This window comes from Globicephala melas, chromosome 8 (assembly GCF_963455315.2).
Source record: "Globicephala melas chromosome 8, mGloMel1.2, whole genome shotgun sequence".
Classification (NCBI taxonomy): domain Eukaryota; kingdom Metazoa; phylum Chordata; class Mammalia; order Artiodactyla; family Delphinidae; genus Globicephala; species Globicephala melas.
The window spans coordinates 32,184,715-32,199,609 of NC_083321.1; the positions used below are offsets into that span (position 1 = coordinate 32,184,715).

The following is a 14,895-nucleotide window of genomic DNA, read 5'->3' on the forward strand; positions in this document are numbered from 1 at the left end:
GTGGTTATCATTGAGATTACTCATGGTAATTAAATAAAAGCATGCTAAGGATAAGGATAATAAGGAACGACAGGAAATATAGTTTGATAAGGCCTTTTTGGCCTGAGACTAGCGTAGAGAGCTTTAATTGAATAAGGGATGTGGTTTTTGGTAAAATATTTTCTAGCCAGATTAAGTCTAAGAGGGAGGATGCTGAGTTTTGGCTTATTGATAGATTTAAGTAGGGAGGTAAGCGGTGCATGATAGTGGGGAAATATCCTAAAAGACTAGAAAACTTGAGGGTATTTGAGGGGCAAATAAACTTTAAGTTTTCTGCGTTAAGAAATTTAACCTGCGTTAAGGTTAATTTCAAGTGCTGGTACAAAGGGCACTGTACCAGCACTTGAAATTAAGGGCAGTTAATTTTAGGTATGGGGGCACAGTTACTAGGGGGACTGTTGTCGGGCGGATGTTGTTGGAGATAATGAATCCGGCAAAAACACTTCCAATTAGTAGGCATTTGATGGAGTTAACTAAGAATGGGTTGTTTTCATTGATTGAGGTTAAGGGAGAGAAACGAGGCTGTCCTAGTAGTGGGAAGAAGATAACGCCAGCACCATAGACAGCTGTGAGGGTGGTGGCAGCTAGCGTTATTAGCAGGGCTCAGGTGTTGGTATAAGACGTGTTAGCAGCTGGTGAGGAAAGGCATTCCTGTCAGTGCTAAACTTCCAATAATAAGGGCTGTTGTGGTGAAAGGTATAGCTTTAAATTGGCCTCCTATTTTTTGAATATCTTGTTTGTCGTTCAGGCTGTGGATAATAGATCTGGAGTATATGAATAGTATGGCCTTTAAAAAAGCATGTGTGCAGATGTGCAAGAATGCTAGATAGGGTTGGTGGATGTCAACTGTTACTATTATTAGGTCTAACTGGCTTGAAGTGGAGAAAGCGACAATTTTTTTAATGTCATTTTGGGTGAGGGTACCTATTGCTGCGAATAGGGTGGTGAGGGCTCCTAAGCATAGTGCTATTGTTTGAATGTTTGTTGTTTCCTGTTAAGGGTAAAATCGAAAAAGCAAGAAGATTCCTGCCACGACTAATGTGCCTGAGTGGAGTAAGGCTGATACAGGAGTAGGGCCTTCTATTGCTGAGGGGAGTCAAGGGTGAAGTCCAAATTGAGCTATTTCCTGCCTACAGCTAGTACAAGCCCTATGAGGGGGAGATTTGAGTGATGTTAGTACAAGCCCTATGAGGGGGAGATTTGAGTGATGTAAGTCGAATGTAAAAATTTGTTGCAGGGGGCTTGTGGCGCAGGGGTTGAGAGTCTGCCTGCCAATGCAGGGGACACGGGTTCGAGCCCTGGTCTAGGAGGATCCCACATGCCGCGGAGCGACTAGGCCCGTGAGCCACAATTACTGAGCCTGCACATCTGGAGCCTGTGCTCCCCAGCAAGAGAGGCTGCAATAGTGAGAGGCCCGCGCACTGCGATGAAGAGTGGCCCCCGCTTGCCACAGCTGGAGAAAGCCCTCGCACAGAAAAACGAAGACCCAACACAGCCATAAATAGATAAATAAATAAAAAATAAAAAGGGAGATGGGTCTAAGAAAAAAAAATTTTGTTGCAGGTCTCATGTGTTTAGGTTAAATAGGAATCATGCTATTGACATAACAAATCCAATATCCCTGATGAGGTTATATAGGATTGCCTGGAGAACGGCTGTGTTTGCGTCTGTTTGCCGGTATTACCACCACCCAAGGAGCAGGAAAGATATAATTCCGACCCCCACTCACCCAATAAAAAGTTGGAAGAGGTTGTTGGCGGTAACAAGAATTAACATGGTGATAAGGAAGAGGAGTAGATATTTGAAGAACCGATTAATATAGGGATACGAGTGCATGTATCATAGTGAGAACTCCATAGCAGACCATGTGACAAACAATGCTACGGGTACAAATTTTATTGAGAAGTAATCTATTTTGAAGCTAAGTGTTAATTTAAGAGTTTGAACAGTGATCCAATGTCAGTTTGAAATAATTATTTCTTGGCCTGTGTGAACAAATATTGTGGTTGGAATTAGGCTGGTAATGAAAGCACAGGAAACAGTGTTTTTTTACATATGATGGATTTTTATCGCTTTTGTAAAGATTGGTGTTAATTATTATAATTGGGATTGTTAATATAAGTAGTGTGACTAGAGCGAAAGAGGATAATAGGTTTATTACTTTTATTTGGAGTTGCACCAATTTTTTGGTTCCTAAGACCAACGGATAACTACTATCCTTTAAAAGCTTGAAAAAGCCACACTGTTAGGCATGGGAGCATGAATTAGCAGTTCTTGTATACTTTATCGGTAAATAAGTTTCAACCTTCTGTTACTAGATTCACAATCTAGTGGGGTTTTTTTAAAACTATATTTACAATACAGGGGGCCTAGGATGATTTGGGGATTTAGTGACAATAGTAGGAGGGGTAAGATGTGAACGGTTATAAGGGCATTTTCTCGTGTGAAGGAGGGTGTAATGTTATTAATATGGTGTGTGTATTTACCGCGTTGTGTTGTAATTAGTATATGTAGAGAGTATAAGGCTGTAATTACAATGTTGGCTCCTATTAAGATAATGGTAGTATTTGATTATGAGAAGGACGATGTAACTACAAACAACTCTCCGACCAGATTAATGGTTGGGGGTAAGGCCAAGTTTCTTAGGCTTGCTAGCAGTCATCAAGCGGCTATTAGTGGGAGGAAGGTCTGTAAGCCTCAGGCTAAGATTATTGTTAGGCTATGGACTCACTCATAATTTGAGTTTGCTAGGCAGAATAGTATGGATGATGTGAGGCCATGGGCAATTATTAAAGCGGTGGCTCCTATATAACGTCAAGGTGTTTGGATAAGAATAGCGACAATGACAAGTGCTATATGACTAATGCAAGAATATGCGATAGGTGATTTTAGGTCTGTTTGGCGCAGACAGATTGAACTGGTTATGATTATTCCTCATAGGAAAAGCATAAGAAAGGGGTATGCTATGAATTCTTTTAGTGGGTTAAGTATCGCTGTGATTCGTAGTATGCCGTAGCCTCCAAGTTTTAGTAATATGGCTGCAAGGACTATAGAGCCTGCGATGGGGGTTTCTACATGTGCTTTGGGTAATCAAAGGTGGAGATGAAACGTCATATGAAAACGTTGGATCAAGAATTGGGTAATGCTTTGGTTCAACACTGCAGTGTTAAGAAATGTAGAGAGCCCGTAGCGTTTTTTTGGGTTTTTTTTTGCAGTATGCGGGCTTCTCACTGTTGTGGCCTCTCCCGTTGCGGAGCACAGGCTCCGGACACGCAGGCTCAGTGGCCATGGCTCAAGGGCCCAGCCGCTCCGCGGCATGTGGGATCTTCCTGGACCGGGGCACGAACCCGTGTCCCCTGCATCGGCAGGTGGACTCTCAACCACTGCGCCACCAGGGAAGCCCCAACCCGTAGTGTTTTGAATATATACTAGTGCTACTAGAAGTGGGTGACCCGACAGGTGTGTAGAATAAAAAATAGAGTCCTGCATTAAGGTGTTCTGTCTGGTTAACTCATCAAGTGATGATAATGAGTGTAGGAACTAGTGTGGCCTCGAATATAATGTAAAATAAAATTAGTTCTGTGACACTAAATGTTATAATTACAAATGTCTGTAATATGATTAGTATAGTGATGTATAGTTTTTTTCGGGTCAGTGACTCTTTGAGCAGGTGAGATTGGCTGGCCATTAATAGAGTCATATTGTTAAGATCAATAGCAGTGTAAATAAGGAGTCGGAAAAGAACATTAATAAGAAATTAAGGCTATTATCATTAAACTGATTAAGAAGAAGCAGGCTTGTGAGGCTAATTAGCAGGCTATGGGCTGTAGCATTAATTCAAGCCATATTATTTTTTGATAAACAAGTCAGGGGTATTAATATAATCGCAGGGACAATAAATTTTAGCATTGGAGGAGGTTACGATTTTGTACGTAGTTGGTGCCATGTGTGTTCGATACTATCACTAGTAAGGATAATCCGAGTGCGGCCCCCCAGGCTACGAACACTAATAGGACGATTGGTATTATGCTGGCTAAAGTGAAGTGTGAATTTAGGATCATTAGGGTTGCCATTACGAATAGTGATAATGTTATGCCTTCTAGAAATAACAGTTAGGATATTAAGTGGGATCGACACATTAGCAGCCCTACAAGAGATACTGTAAAAGCTATAATAATATTTATATATACTAAAGGCACTTGTTAATTATGAATTTAGTCATAATCTAATGAGTTGAAATCATTTGTTTTGTTTTAAACTAAATACCATATTCAGTTCATTCTAGTCCTTTTTGGGTTCATTCATAGGCCAGGCTAATTGCCAATAATGAGAGTAAGAGCAGGGCTATGGTGAGTATTGTTTTTAGACTATTTGTTTGAGTTGCTCAGGGGAGGGGCAGTAGAAGGGCAATTTCTACTGCAATAGAAATTTCTACTTCAATTGCTGCAATAACCTCACGTGCAGAAAAATAGTTACAATGGCAGGACTGAAACTGCTACACTTACAAACGCTGGCTGGCTAGGTTGGCTCTTGACTTCCATCTGGGAACTTGGATTTTGGTAAGCTTCCCACCACTCCCTGATAAGAGTGGCTCAGAGTTACTAAACTCTTTGTGCAAACAATATGGATTATGCTGAAAACCCGCTTTCCTTCTGGGAGTTTGGAATTACTATATGAACTAGGCAGAGGTGCACATGCCTATGTGTCCAGCCCCCAATAAAAACCTAGGACTCCCAGGCTCAGGCAAGCATTTCTAATAGAAAACATTTCACATGTATTGTCACACCTGTTGATACAGGAATTAAAGCATGTCTGTGTGACTTCACTGAAAGAGGACTCTTGGAATCCAGTGCTTTGTATCCTCTAGGTTTTGCTTCATGCCTTTTCCCCCTTTGCTTATTTTGCTCTGTATCTTTTGGCTGTAATAAAACCATAGTCATGAGTATGACTAGATGCTGAGTCTCATGAGTCTTCCTAGCAAATCATGCAACCCTGGGATGGTCCTGGGGACTCCTGACTCATCTTTGAACTGGTCTTCCTTCCTCTAAGTTGTCCTCCCTCCAAAAACAAAACATGGCTATGTGATTACATGCCCTTTAAATGTTTTGATTCAAACATTTCAGTATATGCTACTACTATAGGACCAGGGTTGACAAACTTATTTTTGTAAAGGGCCAGATTGTTTGGAGGGCCATATGGTCTCTATCATGACTACTTAACTCTGTCCTGGTAGCAAAAGCAGCCATAGATAGTACATAAACAAATGAGTATAGCTGTATTCTAATACCAGGGTTTTTTTTGAACACTGGAATTGAATTTCATATAATTTTTACCCATCCTGAAATATTATGCATTTGATTTTTAAAAAGTCATTTAAAAACGTGAATTCCATTTCTAACACACAGGCTATACAAAAATATGTAATGGTTTAGAATTGGCTAGGGAATTCCCTGGCGGTCCAATGGTTAGAACTCCACACTTCCACTACAGGGGACCTGGGTTCGATCCTTGGTCGGTGTACTAGAATCCCACAAGCTGCGAGTGCTGCAGCCAAAAACGAAAGAAAACAAAACAAAAAAATATTCTCGAATTTTTTCAATCAATACGTACTACAGAACTACAGGGTCTGCACTTGACTGAATCAGCGAATATAGAAATGCGGATGTGGAGGGCTGACTATAAAGCTACAGGTGGAGTTTTGACTGTGCAGGGTTGACACCCCCAAGGCCCATGCTGTTCAAGGGTCAACTGTACTACCTATCACTCTATCTCCCACTCTATCCCTCCTTCACAATGCCTGTTCCAGCCACTGTAAACTCTCATATCCTAGAGTTCTGTGTTCACTCTACCACTGGGTGGTTGACTTGTGCAACTCTCTGCTTTGAACTCTTCCCCCATTCATCCTATTTCCCTAGTAAAATAGCATTTGCTTTTTTATTTCATGTCAGTCATCACTTCCTCATCACAACTCCAAGGACATCAGATGATATTATTAACTCTCTGAACATTGGGTGCAGGTTCACCTCAGTACTTCTCATTTTTAAAATTCATTTGTTTAACTGTTTACTCAATACCTGTTTCATCTGTTAGGTCATATGCTACATGAAGGTCGGTATAGCATCTGTTAGTGTATACCTTTGTCTTTCCAATACTTTGTACAGTATTTGGCACATAGTTTTCTCTTAAAAGGCATGTGTTGAATTAATTCATCAGTATTTACTATGTGTCTGGTGCTTGCCTAGATACTAGAGACACAAAGAAAATAAAATGTAATTGAAAAGCTTACAGACACTAGTGAGGTGAAAGAAATGTATAATTTCAATGTAATGTAGTAAGCACTGAAATATACATATGTGTATATATTTATATATATAGGGCTTATGGAAAATAGAGGATTATCTCCAGACTGGAGAGCCAAGAAAGAGGAGAGAGTGCTGATGAGTATGGAACTTGATTGCATTTGGAAGGCTAAGTAAGGGTTGGTGAGCTAGATGACTAGGAAAAATATTGAGGAACTTAGAACTTGAGAATAGAAACATTAAAAACAAACAAACAAACAAAAAAAACGCATTCAGTATAACGTAGGAAGGGAGAATGGCCCCATACCTCAACCTAGGGAATAAAGAAAGGTTTCTGGGAAAAGATAACACCTGAGTTCTAGTTTTAACAATGAGTAAGAATTGAGCAAATTTTCCAGAATACTGGCATGATGAGTTCTGTGACATCTTCAATGAAGTAGTTATCTGACAGGTGAAAATTATTTTTAAAAGAGCCATTTAAAGTCACTGGAGGGCTTCCCTGGTGGCGCAGTGGTTGAGAGTCCACCTGCCGATGCAGGGGACACAGGTTTGTGCCCCGGTCCGGGAAGATCCCACATGCCGCGGAGCAGCTGGGCCCGTGAGCCATGGCTACTGAGCCTGCGTGTCCGGAGCCTGTGCTCCGCAACAGGAGAGGCCACAGCAGTGAAAGGCCCGCGTATGCAAAAATAATATAAAAAAATAAAATAAAATAAAGTCACTGGAAGTCATCCTAAGGGCATATAGAAAATTAATAAACATATTTTTAAAAATGACTAAATCTTGTTCAGAATAGCTAGGTCTGTGGCAGTTGAACCACCCTCTTCTAATCCTCCCCAGCTCTGTGTAATGGAAACTCTAAGTGTGCTAATTCAGAAGAGTAAAGCCAAGAAGACAGAGTTCCCTCTCCTCTAAGTTTCCAGTCTATGACAATGGTTTCACCCCATCAGGGGCAGGCAAGCAGTGTTTCTCATTACCCTGTAGGACTGTGTGGTAAAAGCTCTATTTTGAGTATGACAAAGCAAGAATGCTGGGGCTTGATCTTCCCCAGCCCCTCCACCTTAGCTCATTTGTAACACAGAGGTTCTATCCAGGGAGAGACAAGCCAAGAGGACCAAATGCTACTACTCTCAGTCACACCCACTTGTAGAGCTAGGATGTCACTCAGGGAGAAAAGGGCAGTTGTCTTCACCTCCAGCCCAGGTGTAGTGGTACACAGCTTCTGCCCAAGGGGAAAGGCAGGCCTTAAGGATCATGAGCTCTGCAAATATACCTGAAAGTGCTGATTTCAGAACGGAGCTAAAATAATTTCATGCCCAAAGCCATTGTAGAAAATAATGAAGAGGTTTAAAAAGGAATTTGTAGCCTCCTGATACTCCTAAGAAAGAGGGAAACAGCAGAGCAGCCAGAGGTTTCACAAAGAAAACCAGGGAAAAGACAGTCTGAAAGAGTCCTTCCTGGGATTACAAACAAATCTGGATGTCAAGGCTATATACGCATGTATTAGGCTACACTGACTCAGGAACAATTAGCGTGGGATATAGAAGATTGGAAGAATTCCCTAAGCCACAAGCAGATTCCTCAGCCAAAAGCAGAATCCTCAACGGCACAAAGGACTTAGGTACAACTTCTGACCAAACACTAAAAAAAAATGACAAGCTACTCTGACCCGGGGACAACTCCTAGGAAGCAATGTTTATGAATAAATCATAATCATCACTGATGATCTGGAACGATGGAAGACTGTCCATGCTAAAGGCTATACCCTCTCCAGATGAAGTAAAAAGGAAACTTCCAAGGTACTAGTTTTTGGATGAACATGAGACAAACTTTGAAATTCCTTGAATTATGAACACAGTTTACAAGTTACACATTTTACAGGTTCAACAGTAAAGGGTGAACATCTTTAACCAACAAGTTCATTATGCTAAACCAGGAGTGGCCCCTGGGTAATCAATCTAAAAGAAAAATCTGAGCAGGAACATCCAAGGCTGCACAGTGAGGGAGGAAATAGGCTTCATAGATTTAGTTTAGCAAAATCACTAAGAAGTAAATGAACAAGTAAACAATAGCAGCAAGCCTCAGGAGAGGAAGGGAATCAATACTGAGCTTTGGTACAATATATTATCTAAAATGTCTAATTTTCAACAATAAAATTGTAAGACATTCAAAGAAACAGGAATGTATAACTCATACATAGGTTAAAAAAAAAGGCAATAGGAATTGCCTTTGAGGCAGCCCAGACAGTGGACATAGCAAACAAAGAATTCAGAAGAGGGATTATAAATATGTGAAAAGAACTAAAGGAAACAATGCTTAAATAATTAAATGAAAGTATGATGACAATGCCTTATCAAATAGAGAATAGCAATAATAAGATTGAAATTATTCAAAAGAACAAGATGAAAATTATGGAGTCAAAAGTACAATAACAAAATGGAAAAAAGAAAATCACTAACAGGCCCAATATTGTATTTGACCTGGAGGAAGAAAATAATCAGAAAAATTGATGGTAGATTGATAGCAGTTCTACAATTTAAGAACAGAGAGAAAAAAATGAATAAAAATGAACAGAGCCTTAAAGAAATGTGGGAAATAATTAGGCACACTGGCATATATATAAATGAAATACTGTAAGGAGAGAAAGGAGAAGAAAAAATATTCAAAGAAATGGTAGTTGAAAATCTCCCAAATTGGAAGATAAAATTAATCAACACATCCATAAGCTCAACAAACTTCACATACAATAAACTCAAAGAGATCTAAGTTCAGACATATCACTGTCAAAATCTAGAGAGGCAAACATAACAAGAACTTATCAAAAGTACCAAGAGGAGAACAACTCATCAAGTACCAGAGACCACCCCAATAAGACTAACCACTGAGATGCAAGAGGGAGGAGATTGAGGATATATGTATATGTATAGCTGATTCACTTTGTTATAAAGAAGAAACTAGCACACCATTGTAAAGCAATTATACTCCAATAAAGGTGTTAAAAAAAAAAAAAAAAAGGAAATAATGAAGGCCAGAAGGTAGTGTGATGACATATCCAAAGGAGTGAAGGAGAAAAAGTCACCCAGAAATCTTATACACAGTAAACCTATCTTTCAAAAATGAAGGCAAAATATGCACATTCCTGGATAAAGGGAAAACAAAGAATTTGAAGAATTTGAGCTGGCACGTCTGCCTTATAAGAAACACTAACGGTAGAGTTTTAGACTGAAAGCAAGTGATGGAAGATTTAAATACACATGGGGAAAAAAAAGAGCACTGGTAAAGGTAATTAGTGATTATAAAAGAATATATTTGCATCTCTCTCTTTTCTTCTTTTAACTAATTATAAACACTTGCTTAAACTATACAGGTATCCCTCACTTTTCAAAAGTTCACTTTATGCTACTTCACTTTTACAAAAGACCTGCATTAGTACCTGCTTTTCCTAAATGAAAGAAATGTGAATGCTTTATCTCAATTAATTTTGTGCATCCACTGGCAAGATGTGTCCTAAGGTAATTGTTTCTTTGCTCAGAACAGGTTTCATAGGAATGCTCTACTTTCAAATAGCAGAGGAAACCTGTATACACACACACAAACATATATACATTATATATATATGTATATTTGTAAGATTTGTAAGATTTTCCATATATACATATTATATCTATAAATTGTATTGTTGCTCCTGTAACATATAGAAATATAATACATTTGACAATAATAGCATACAAGAAGAGTGGAAACAAAACTGAATTTTAGTAATAAAATGACAACTTTGGTAACTTGAATTCACAGGAAGAAATAATGAGAATAAAGAGAAGCAGAAATCTCATATAAGAAGGCTAATAAAATACATTCTAAAATTCTTTAATTGCTCTACTTTCTCCTCTCAACTTCTTTGAAAGACAAAAAGATAACATGTATAGTCATGATATGAATAAAAATAATAGAAAAGAAAAGAGTGTTTGTGGAGGGAGTGAAGCTGTGTAGGTATAAGATTTCTATCCCTCACTGGAAATAAGTTAATATAAATCTAAAGTAGATACTGATAATTTGATGTATATTGTAAGCCCTAGAAGAAGCTTTAGAAACATAGATCAAAATATAGTTAAATAATAAAAAGGAATTAAAATGTTACATTAGAAGACATTGCATTATATAAAAGAAGGCAATAAAATAGTATCAAAATAGTCAAAAGAGTAACAAAAGAGTAACAAAGTAGTCATGAGACATACAGAAAACAAAAAGAAAGGTGACACACACTTAAATTCAACCATATAAATAATAATACTAAATGTGAATGGATAAAACAATTCAATCAGAGTGCAGAGATTGTCAGACTGGATAAAAAGGAAGAACGAAATCTGTTGTGTCTCAGCATTATTCATAATATCAAAAAAGGGGAAGCAACATAATGTCTACAATTTGATGAACAGGTGTGCAGCTAATGCCTATTAACATGAATGAACCTTGAAAACATTATGCTAAGTCAAAGAAGCCAGGCACAAAATACCAAGTATTATATGATTCTATTTATATGAAGTGTTCGAAATGTGAAAATCAACAGAGACAAAAATTAGACTAGCAGGTGCCATGGGCTGGGGGGAAGGGGAATATACAGTGACTATTAATGAGCATAAGTATATTTTGTAGTGATGAAAATGTTTTAAAATTGGAGAGTTGCAGAAGTATGTGAATATATTATAAAAACCACTGAATTTTTCAATTCAAATAGATGAATTTTATGCTATATGAAGTATATCTCAATAAAACTTTTACAAATTGTTAAGAAAAACAGAGGTAAGAAATGGAAAACTACAAGAAATGCAAGACTTTCATGATTCAGGGTTTGATGTTGATGAGACTGAAGAGATAGATACGTAGAGATGAGCCTTGCAAACCATCTAAGGAGGTTGGACTTAATCCTATAATGACTAGACAGACAATGATGGATTTAGAAGTGGAATAATAGGAAAATTTAAACTTTAAACAGACAACCCTTCTTTTGACAGTGTGGAAGATAGATTGAAAGAGTAAAATGTTGAAGTCAGGGAACTCTGCCAGTGATTCTAGAGAGGTGAAGAAAGTCTGAACCAACACAAAGAATGTGAAAATGAAGAAAAATATTTAGAAGGAAAATTTTACCATTACTTTTCTGTGTGGTTATAAGTAAATGTGTAGTCATGCTGGAAACATCTCTCTGCCTATTCTTGTAGGATTCTGAGTTCCAGAATTAGGCAAGCAAGATCACCTGCTTCATTCCTTTTAGGTTTTCCTATTATAAAAACAGCAATGAGGAGTGGAGAAAGATGTGGAAAGGATGCATTTTGACATCCAATTATATTGTTAATCTCTGGAACTGGCAAATAGGAGTCTATTCAGGGAAATGTGTTTCTTGCCAGTGGCATCTGGCAATTAATGCTAAAATGTGCTTTCCAGCCTGCAAAGAACTTAGGATTTCACTGCAAGATTTAAAGAGAAGTATTGGTACTCACGCCTGTCTATAGCAATGTACTCAAAATCAAAACTGCATAAATGTAGATATGAGCATATGATGTGCATTAATGATGACTCTACCGATATTAATCTTCAATTAAATTCAGCAAAGCTAATAAATGGTAAAGTTTAAAGCCCTTAACCTGCAATACAAGACACTCCAATACCTGACTTAGGTACCTCTTTCAGCTCTGACTCCATGTCTCAGCTTTTCCCAGGTCATTTCTAGCTTCTTTTACTATTTGCCAATTTCAAACTTCCCATGCTCTCTCATACCTCAGGCCATTTAGCCGAGTCGCTCCATACGCCCTCAAAGGAACTTCTCTAATTTTATACCTGTATAACTACTTCTCTTTCCAAACTCAGATGAAACTTCAACTTTGTCTTCAAAATGCTTCTCAAATGCTCCAACCGCAACAGGACCAACCATCGCCGAAAGCGATATTAGGTTTTCCAATTTTCCTATTCTCCACTCTATATCAATTCTCATATACTTCTAATCTGTTTTTATATTTGCACATATACGTACTTTATAAGTATATTTCTGTGAATATATGATCTTACATATGCATAAATCATATGTATATATCTAGAGTTTTTAACTAAATTGCAATTTATGTAATATAATGTTTGAGTGCATGGGGTCCTGGAGTCAGAATGCCTTAATCTCTTAGAGACACACAATTACCTCATCTAAAATCTGTGGTTGATAATAGCAGGACTAACCTTAAAGCAGTGGTTCCCAAACTTGTCTGCTCATTGAAGGTAACTGGGAAGCTTCAAAAAGTTCTTATGTCTCTGTTCCATCTCCAGACATTTTATTTAATTGGTATGGAGTGATGCCTGGACTTTAGAATTTTTTTTAAAATTTTCATCTGATTCTAATGGGCATATAAGTTTGGAAACTACTGCTTTAAAGGGAGGATTATATACAGTCATGTATGTGTGTTAGCAGCATATTGGTCAATATTCGACATTTAAAATAGTAATTGCTATTATTATTTGTGGAATTTTTGATTGAAAGCCATATCTTATTTTTTTGCCCATGGCACATAGGTGAAGTACTTAGTACAGGGATAGTGGCACTCAATTTCTTTACTAGGTAAGTTAGAATACATCAATATTAGATGAATTCCCCTCACAAAAACAAAGGAGCTTTCAGTTCTATAAAGAAAGGTGGCAGACACACAGGTAACTACAGTAAAACCCAGCATGGGACAACTGAGCTCAGAGCACTACATTGTAGTAGTGTAGAGGAAAATTGGGCAAATAAATTTTCCCTGATTTAAACAAGATGCTAATGAAAAAGATGAAGGAGGAAGACGAGGAGGAGAAGAGGAACTTACATTTATTCGGCATTGCACAAAACTATGAACTTTCCCAATTTTACAGATGAAGAAATTAAGACCCAGAAGTTGAAATAATTTGACTAAAATCACTCTGGTCAGCGACTCCCTAGCTTCAGAGTACTTAAGCGTTGTGCTGCAGTGTAAGAGCAAGGAGTCACCACATACCTCTAATCAACAAGTTGTATATGGACTTCCTATGTAGGAACCCATGGATTAAGTGGTGTTAAGAGTTTGTGCACGACTCTGGGCATGCTTCTATACAATCAGTTGGTCAATTCTCAGCTCAGTCATTACTATGTTAAAAATAAATTAGGGTGGGGCTTCCCTGGTGGCGCAGTGGTTGAGAGTCCACCAGCCGATGCAGGCGACACGGGTTTGTGCCCTGGTCCGGGAAGATCCCACATGCCGCGGAGCGGCTGGGACCGTGAGCCATGGCCGCTGAGCCTGTGCTCTGCAACGGGAGAGGCCACAACACTGAGAGGCCCGCGTACCGCAAAAAAAAAAAAAAAAATAAATTAGGGTGAAACTGAAACGACTGAATATCAACAAAGAAAAAAAAATCTTCCCAATCCACTAATTCATACTTTATACAAAGCTTAATGAGGTGGACCACAGATATAATTATAAGGGCCAGAAAATATAAAACATCTAAAAGAAAACACAAACCTTGTCAAAAGAGGCAACACTTTAGGACCTTAGATCAGGCAAGTATTTCTTAGATAGACATAAAAAGTTCTAATATCAAGGAAACACTTATAACTCTGATTTAATTAAAAAAGAATATTTTTTCCTCTATGAAAGTCACAGCTAAGAAAATGAAAACCAAACCACATAGTGGGAGACATCATTTGTAAAATATACATCTAATAAAGAACTTATACCAAGAATATATAAATAACCATTATGATTCAATTATTAGATAACAATCCAATACAAAAATAAAATACTTTTTTAAAAAGAATAAAACATTTAAATAGACATTTCAACCACGAAGATATATAAATGTAAAGTAAGCGTATGAAAAGTATTCAGCATCATTAACCTTAGGGGAATGCAAACTATAAATACATGCTTGACCATTATACATGATTAGAAAAGGTAAAATTTAAAAGACTGACCCAGCCAAGTACTGGCAGGAAAGTAGAGTGCATTGATATCTTATACTTTGCTGGTGGGAATGCAACTGTACATTCAATTTAGAAACAATATGGCAGTTTCTTACAAAATTAAACATACCATGTGACCTAACTATTCTACCTCAAAATTTACGCATGAACAGTGAAAATATATGTGCACTCAAAGAGTTCCGTTTGAGTTTTCATAGCAGCATTATTCACAATAGTCCCAAACTGGAAACAACCAAAGTAATAATTAGCTGGTGATTTTTTTTAAAATGTGGTGTGTCCATCTAGGAAAAATAAATTAGATGAAATGAAACTAAAAAAGAACAAATGATTGATGCAACAACATGGATAAATTCAAAAGCATTATACTATTTTTATTTTTATGACATGTTAGAAAAGGCACAAACAATAGTTTGGAGGTGAGGGAGAGGACTGACACTAAAGGGGCCTAAGGTAACTTTTATTTTTGAGATTATGGCAATGGAATATGTCTTGATTATGTTGACAGTTACACAGTATATATTTCAAAAGTCAATGAATTGTCCAATAATTTTGTTGAATGCAAGTTATACTTCAATAGACCTAATTATG

The 14,895-nt window shown here is 37.7% G+C and overlaps 1 protein-coding gene and 1 pseudogene across 4 annotated transcripts in view; both read right to left on the reverse strand.

Annotated features, from left to right (window-relative positions):
- LUZP2 (leucine zipper protein 2) overlaps positions 1-14,895 on the reverse strand; it is a 445,406-nt gene that overhangs the window by 71,596 nt on the left and 358,915 nt on the right. The gene's annotated exons all lie outside the window — the stretch shown is intronic.
- LOC132597688 (NADH-ubiquinone oxidoreductase chain 5-like) lies at positions 17-12,261 on the reverse strand (annotated as a pseudogene).